General features: G+C 42.9%; 1 protein-coding gene across 1 annotated transcript in view; it reads left to right on the top strand.

The window, feature by feature from the left end:
* Positions 1-588: 588 nt before the first annotated feature.
* insc (INSC spindle orientation adaptor protein) overlaps positions 589-8,675 on the top strand; it is a 67,260-nt gene continuing 59,173 nt past the window's right edge. The window contains exon 1 of the mRNA XM_030137694.1: positions 589-753. The gene's annotated coding sequence lies outside the window, so the exon portion shown is untranslated. The remainder of the gene's footprint in view (positions 754-8,675) is intronic.

Raw genomic sequence — 8,675 nt, 5'->3', positions numbered from 1 at the left:
ATCTGGTTCCATATTTTATGTCGTATTTGTCTCTTTGTGACTTTTACATCATGTTTCATCTGTTTCAGTTGTTTTCGTCTGGTTCCATGCTAGTTTTTCCATCTTTGTTGCTGTTTTGTCTCATCTTTTTGTCTTTTTCAGCCAGTTTTCATTCCATTTTCTTGTCTTTTCATGTTTGTTGGAGCACTGTGGGTTGATAATCCCCCCGAACCTTTAACTAAAATGAAGATGATCTGAGATTTTAAGGCATAGAAAATGCAAATATTTGTGTTAAAATCTAAAGGAAGAAATTGAAAAAGCTCATAAAACAGAATAAAAGTGCCGATACCTGAGAACTCTGAGGACACAGATGAAGCATTGGTGCTTTCCTTCCCACCTCTGACATCTGATGAGGTCTGCAATTACATCTCACCAGAACTGGTCACTGTGCAATTACATGCTCCACCACAGAATGTTCCCCCTCCTTGGCCCCGGCCCCCCTTCCCCCCTCCCTCCCTCCTATGGCAGACCGAAATAGAAGCTTCATGTCTGTTTGGACGGCGGCCCAGCTCCAGCTCTGACTCTGGGATGTGGGCTGTTCTCCCTCAGATCAGCGCTGAGGCCGATCGGACTCGGATCAGTCCGACTCCAGCGGCGTTTGGGAGGAGGTCAACTGGGTCAGGCTCCAAGACGGGACACAAGGGGGGGTCGGACCCAGACTGAACCAGATGGAGGACATCAGGCAGATATGAATCCTCCAGGGAACAGTTAACGGTGAGTCCGATTCTTCCTTCACTCTGGTTCTGTCAGAAAGTTTGAGGGAACGATGTGTTTACAGGCGTCGTTTAGGATGAAGGAGGCACCTGATGCCAACAGGTGTTGACACCAGGTCTGGGACTGACCCGGAGCTGGTCTGGGACTGACCTGGAGCTGATCTGGGACTGATGCGGTGCTGTTCTGGGACTGACCCGGTGCTGGTCTAGGACTGACCCGGAGCTGGTTTTGGATTGACCTGGTCCTCTTACTGACTGACTCCTGACATGGACACAGTGACACAGGTTTGGTTTATATGAGCGTCAGTGAATGACTTCAAACATCGTAGTTAGAGCTGATCGACTTCTTTACTTGGTTTTTGTTTTCTGTGTGAAGAAAACGATGCACAGATGAAGAACACATGATTCAGTTTGTTGTTGAAGCAGTTTTACACATTGAAAACTACTTATACTGAACCCAGTCTGTTGTTGTTCAGATGTCGATGTCTCCAACCTTCAGCTGTGTTTGTTTCATGACATGTAGAACCTTATGATCTCCACCCATATTTACTCTGACTTCAGATATCTCACTAACTAACCTGTGGAACTAACAGTTGGTCGTCAGTGTTGTGCTGAAGCAGGTTGTCATTTGACTGGTTGACTTTTGTTTCTTATGCTGTGGACGGTCTGTGTTCTGGTGTTCATGGTGGGATGACGTAGACGATTAGTTACTGAATATAACCTGGGTTTATCTGGAAGATTAGATAACGCAGAAACCTGTCTGCTCTGTCCATTTTTAAACATAGAACCTTTCAGTGAAAACTAAATGTAAGTTAAACCATCTGATGTGTTTGCTGATGAAGTTCTGAAAGGGTGGAGATGATCGGTGAAGCCCGGTTGAAGCCGTTCATTGTCCTTATACTTGGTGTCTGATGTCGCTGCTTAGATGAGCAGATCGTGGGTGGAAACAGAACCCATGGATTCCACTGGAGATGAATCGTAGAATCGGGCTGCAGGATCTGATTCCAGATGTTCTAAACACCAATGTGTTGAAAGCATCTCCTAGAATCATCCAAATGTGACGGATGCTGTGTTGATGAACACGTATCAGATGAGAAGAACAGGATCAAAGATATGGAATCACACACCATCTGCACATCCCATTCATTTCAATGGGAGACATGGACATGATCTGGAGATTTTCACCCATTATTTTGGAAATATTGGGCTCATTTAGTCTAAACCTTATGGGTTCTGCAAAGTTCTGACATTAAACTGATGGGGTTTTTTTAGACACAAAGGAAAAACCTCGTCTGCAGGAGAATTTAGACCTTTTCAACCTATTTTTGTACGTTTGTGTCTATATAATGTTCTCAGCTCTTCTGACCTCAACCACTGAGGAAACAGGAAGTGAACCAGTGGAAACTGGATCAAAACAAGACCTGGTTTGACCCAAAAAGGCTCAGTAGTGTGGTTTCAATGGTTTCAGACAAAATAAACCAGTTCAGAGGATGAACCGGTAGGATTTGGTGACAGTAAAACAAACAGGTGTACCCGGACAGGGACTGGGACCAGGACTGGGACCAGGACCAGAACTAAGACTGGGACCAGGATCAGGACAGGGACCAGAACCAGGACTGGGACCAGGTGTTAATTAGCTATAATGCTAATAAACACAAGACATTTCACAACATAAAAGACAACCCAAAAGAATCATTGTCTGGATCTGGATCGAAGCATCATCTCATAGATTTTCTATAAACTTTTTTTCTGTGAATTTCTCGTTTGTTACTCAGTGAAAAATCTAATTCAACTGATCTATTTGTTTCATTTTGCTGATCCAGAACTGAAGTATTTAGATTTAACGGTTGAAAACACTGTTTAATCTACATGTTATCACTGTTCAAATGTTCATTATATCTTCATTAGTTTTACTTATAAATCTATGTTTAATGTCTGTTCTGGTTTTTCAGTGTTCAGACTTTTACTCCAGTCATAGAAAATACACTTTAGGACAGTTTGGTTTTATTTATTTATTTATTTATAATTTATTTATCTGACTCAGCGGATCTACTGTGTGGTGTGCCCCAAGGCTCTGTCCTGGGACCAGTCCTATTCTTACTCTATGTCCTCCCACTTGGCCACATTATCCAACAGTACAGTGATGTCTCCTATCATCTATTCGCGGATGACATCCAGATATACTGCTCCTTTAACTCCTCTGAGCCCCACAAACTGAGTTCCTTAATCAACTGCTTGTCAGAGCTGAAGCAGTGGCTAAATGAGAACAGCCTCCAGCTGAACTCCAGCAAAACTGAGACCCTCATCATTGCCCCGGATAGTGCAATCCCAGGGATCAAACATCACCTTGGAGACCTGAGTTCCTCGGTAAAGACCAAACTGAGGAATCTGGGTGTCATCTTTGACCAGGACATGTCTTTAGAATTCTACTCCAAACACCTAGTCAAAAACTGTTTCTTCCACCTACGCAACATCTCCAAACTCAGATCTATGGTGTCCACAAATGAGCTCGAGATGATCGTTCACGCTTTCGTATCTTCTGGCTTAGACTACTGCAACAGCCTGTTTACATGCTTAAACAAGAAGGAGCTGGCCCGTCTACAGTTTGTCCAGAACTCTGCTGCCAGGCTCCTGACCCGCACAAACAGGAGAACCCACATCACTCCCATCCTTAAATCTCTCCACTGGCTCCTGTTCTATATCGTCTTCATTTCAAAATTCTTGTGCTAACTTTCCGGGCCCTACATGGCCAGGCCCCTGCATACGTTGCTTCCCTGATCCAGCCCTACAGCTCGACTCGTAGCTTGAGGTCTTCAGGACAGCACCTGCTGATGGTTCCACGGACCTGTTTTAGCACACGCGGTGACAGGTCTTTTAAAGCTGTGGCACCACGTCTATGGAATGACCTGCCTCTACACCTACGGTCCATGGACTCTGGAGAGAGCTTTAAGAAACACCTCAAAACCCTCCTGTTCAAAAAGGCTTTTTAGTCTCCCACCTGACCCAGGACCACCACAGACTGATTACACTCTATGTATTCATCATAACGTACTCCATGTGTCACCCCCCCCCCCCAGTCTCTCTATATCTCTATCGCTCTCTCTTTTCTCCTCCTTTACTCTCTCTCTCTCTTTAACCCCAACTGGTCAAGGCAGACGTCCATCCTTCAGGAGTCTGGGTCTGCTCGAGGTTTCTGCCCGTTAAAGGGAAGTTTTTCCTCGCCACTGTCACCAATCACAAGTGTTTGCTCCTGAAGGATTCTGTTGGGTCTCTGTAAACTTAATTTGATTCTGATTTGAATTGATAAAGCACTTTGTGACTCTGTCTGTGAAAAGTGCTCTATAAATAAAATTTACTTTACTTACTTACTTTATTTCTGAATATTTACCTTCTATCTTGTATGACCTGTTTTATTCAGTTCACATGAATATAATCTGTTTTATGGAATCATGAGTCATTAAACAGTACGAGGATGTATGTCTGAAAATACTCTCCATATGTGGCCTGTAGGGATGTACAATGACAGGGTTGGACATGTGATTATAGGATAATTACATGTTATTTACTTTACACTGGTCCTGTAATTGTTTTCTCTCTATTGTGTTTAAATCAAACAGTTCAGGCATGAGTTAAATCAGTAAATTTAACCCAACATTGAACATGAAGTACTAATTGTGTTATTTACAGACTTTAAGCAGTTTTTCAAGTAAAAATGTCACATTTAAAGCTCAGAAACAAGAGAAAACAAAGTAAAACAAGTAAAAATTACATGTGTGTTTATGAAGAGAATCTGAAAATCACAGAAAATATTCCACAGAGAAGACGAGGTTGGACAGATGCATGATGGGAGTCATTTTCACATTCAAAGCCTCTTTAATCCGTCCTTAAACGCTGGTACCGACTAAAACCTGCTGAGTCATTTCAGACCCGTATCCATGGCGACTACATCCCATAAACTTGTGCAGTTGCATGTGGTGGTGCGTCGCCTCAGAGCAGCTGGTTTGGGCGTGGCCCGCTGGCGTCGCCCTGACCACAGCAGGTGTGGCCGTCGCACTGTTTAATTAGGTTTACAGTGAGTGGGCGGGGCCTCGGAAAGGGTTGGTGTTTCCTCACCGCCCCCGCGCCCATTGTCTTCAGCTGGTGATGAATGTGATGAACGGCGAGGACTGAACAGTTAAAGGGTTGAAGCCGACAGCGGTTCACGCCTACAGACGAAGACACCGATCCAACAGACACCGCTGTTTTACTTCCTGTTTCTGCTTCTGTGTCCGGACTTGGATTATTTTTGGTTTTTACTCCCAACAGCGTCATCACAACCGACCTCCAGAGTCACATTTATTTTCAGACAACAACTCACGACATCACTGGACTCACTTTATAAAAGCATTTAAGACCAAGAACGACCTTTAACCCCGACTGGACCGACTGAGTTGCATATCTACGACTTTTAACACAGTCAGAGAGATGAATACTAGTTTATTGATCTAAAATCGTTGTAGTCCCAGTCGCTGTTTCCTTCCACTGATGGGTTTAAACCACCTCAACCAAACCAGTCTAATCCACACCAGACCAGTCTAATCCAGACCACAGATGGTTTAATTCCTAATAATAATAATAAGAAAAAGAAGAAAAATTCAGCCAAGAGCATATGATTAAATCCCTAAATATCACTGTATGCAGATGATACTCTATTATATTGAATAATTCCAAACATCAACATATCAGCAATCTGACAAATAAATTAAGTATTTATTTCTTCTCATTATTTCTTCAGAAACAAAACATTTTACACAAACTCTGTAGGTTAAACACTAAAACCAACACTAATCTATATCCAGCAAAAAACGACTCAACTAAACCAGTCTAATCCAGACCAAGGCAGTCTAATCCAGACCAAGACAGTCTAATCCAGGCCAAACCAGTTTAATCCAGACCAAGACAGGCTAATCCAGACCACAGGTGGTTTATAGACCTGATCATCATCTACCCCCTGGTTTTGCTTAACCTGTTGACCAGACAACAGGAAGTGACCTCATTGTCCTGGGACTTGTAGTTTTTGGGCGTAAAGACTTCTGTTGTGTTTCACTGTCACTTTTAGTGGATGAACATGGTTTTATTAAACATATGTTTGTTCATTAGTATCTGACACTTACAGATTTAATGTCACTGCTGGAAATTCTGATGCATGAAAAATGGACATTATAGATCAGGGGTGCCCAATCCTGGTCCTTGAGAGCCACTATCCTGCATGTTTTAGATGTATCCCTCTTCCAACACACCTGATTCACATGATAAGCCTATCATCAAGCTCTGCAGAAGGCTGATAATGACCATCAGGTGTGTTGGGAGAGGGAAACATCTAAAACATGCAGGATAGTGGCTCTCGAGGACCAGGATTGGGCACCCCTGTTATAGATATTTTACTGGAGTTAGAAATTATAAAAAAAAATAGTTTATCTCAAAATCAACTCATGTGGACACTTAAATTAAGTTTATTGTGGTTTGAAAGGATTTTATGCAACTTTTTTACAGTTATAGATTTGATGGATTTAGCTGTGACATTTGTATAGTTAGAAAAAATATGCATTTATATGTGATTTATTGCTTTTTTTTTAAAAATCAATTTATTTAGTTAGTATGGACTTATTACATACATATTATTAGAATTTGGAATTTAAGGGTTGTATTAATGTATAATAAACGGTCCATTAAATGTCAGTACAGGATGTAAACATATACAGATCTGATCTGGTGGATTAAATGTTCAGTAATGTTTGATCCACACATATGTTTGATTAAATGGAATGGATTATTATTATTATTATTATTATTATTATTGGTTAAAACTGTGACGGTTATTAGTGTCCATTTCTGTTTGGTCCTGTTACTGTTTTCTGTCATGTGGTCAGACTGGTGATGCATTGTGGGTCTGAGGATGTAAACCTGGAGTTTTGATTATTCTCATTCTTCTGAGGTTTAGGTGTAGGTTTTGTGAAGCTCAAACTGATCTGGGTTCATCAAAACCACATTCTCATCCTCACTTCCCACCGTGTGACGACCTCTGAGGTGTGACCTTTGACCCCAGCGAGGGTCGGACATGGTGTTCCTCTGCGTGGAGTCGACTGTTGGTCTCAGATCAGGGTTTAATGTTGGGGCCCAAACTGAGATCAGAGGGTCGGTTCATGGCCCTCATGCCGTCGGACCATTGGGTTTCCATCATGTAATCGGTTTTCTGACCTGGATGTCGTCATGACGACAGATGACCAACGCAAAGTCAAAGTAATTCAGGTCTGAGCATTTTCCATCCAAACCAGGTTATTGTCCACAGTGACTGACCTTTGACCTTTAGACCAGGTTGCACCATCCTGGTTCCAGTTTCAGAGTTTATGTGGAGGTTTAGTTTGACCTGGTCTCAGTCATGGACCCTCATTCATCTGATCCCCTTTTCAGGATTTTACTGATCATGTCAGTGTCAAATGTTGACATTCACTGTTAAGGTTTGTCCATATGTTTGTAGGATTAACCCTTTAAAGGTCCCATATTATGCTATTTTTCAGTCACGTCATGTAGGTCTCAGAAGCCCAAAAACATAGTATTTAAGTTTGTTCGCCCCAAAATCATCCTTTTTTCGGAGTTTCAGCGGTCGAAAAAGTCACTCTCACCAGCCCTCCTCAGAACAGGCTGTTTCTGGGCCTGCTTCCGGGTATGCAAATGAACGCGTCTGTCCACGCCCACTCCCCCTCCCCTCTCTGGGAGAGGACGCGGCTTACGCTAGTGGTACTACGCGCTAATGTTGACTGTGAAGCTGTGGCTCGTCAGGACGCAGTAGTTCAGCCATACCAGTTCAACTCAGACAGAACCTCTTTCCAAACACTGGCTTTCTTTGCCTTGAGGCGTGATTGAGCCCCGACGGAAAACGGCGGTGTTGTGTCGGGTTCGTGGACCTGACACGGAAAGACGCCTGCCGCCACTAATGCAGGCAGCTGCTAACAAGCTTGATGCTAACTATACTGATGCCAACCACAAAAGGCCTGTGTTCAAAGTAGTTCTGTTGAATGTCTCTTGATATTATCCGCTCTTGCATGTTAACGGGGACGCAAACGTTAGCAGCAGTAACCAAGCTATGTTAGCTGCCATGCTAACGTTAGACGTACACATCAACAACCACCAGCTTATCCGTAATGTAAGGTTATGCAGTAAAGATACAAAAAAAATGATAAGAACTTACATCTCCCACACTTGTACTTGGGTCACGAAGCGTTGGTACTGCGTCCTTCTTGATTCGGAGTCTTTGTGCTAAGCCAGAGCTGTATGGGCCCATGTTCGAAAAACACTCGTCCGTGAAATGCCGGGGACACACATACAAGCGTTTGGGAATGTTGTTTGGTCCATGACCATCAAAGATAGAATCCAGCCACTTTTTTCGGAGAGGCTCGGAAGTGCTGAGCAAAAATAAACTCTGGTGTTGGTGTGTGCAGCCAACAACACCACAACTTGCATGTCTCGCCTTCGCCATGTTTGTTGTCCAAGAGGTACTTTGCCAGGGTGGGGCTCACCTTTTCATGCAGGGTGGGGGCACAGTCAGGGGGAGGAGTTAAATCCGCTTATGTCGTCATAAACGGACCCAACTCAAACTCGGCCGTTTGAGCATTTTCACAAAATTTGGTGTAGCAAGGCAGGGAGGAAACAGACAGTTTTCAAATTCTAACCTCATAATGAGGCTACTGCAACACACACTACTATAAGAAAACTTTCACAAAGTGAGATTTGCATAATATGGGACCTTTAATGACCCATAGAACCAGTCACCAGATCAGATCTGTACATGTTTACATCTTCTAGTGGCATTTTACGGACCGTTTAATTTACTATACAGCAAGACAACCCTTATATCCCACATTTTAATGATATGTAATAAGTACA

The sequence above is a fragment of the Sphaeramia orbicularis genome, chromosome 6 (assembly GCF_902148855.1).
Source record: "Sphaeramia orbicularis chromosome 6, fSphaOr1.1, whole genome shotgun sequence".
Taxonomy (NCBI): domain Eukaryota; kingdom Metazoa; phylum Chordata; class Actinopteri; order Kurtiformes; family Apogonidae; genus Sphaeramia; species Sphaeramia orbicularis.
The sequence above is the reverse complement of the archived record's forward strand: the minus strand, read 5'-3'. Positions and strand labels throughout refer to the sequence as shown.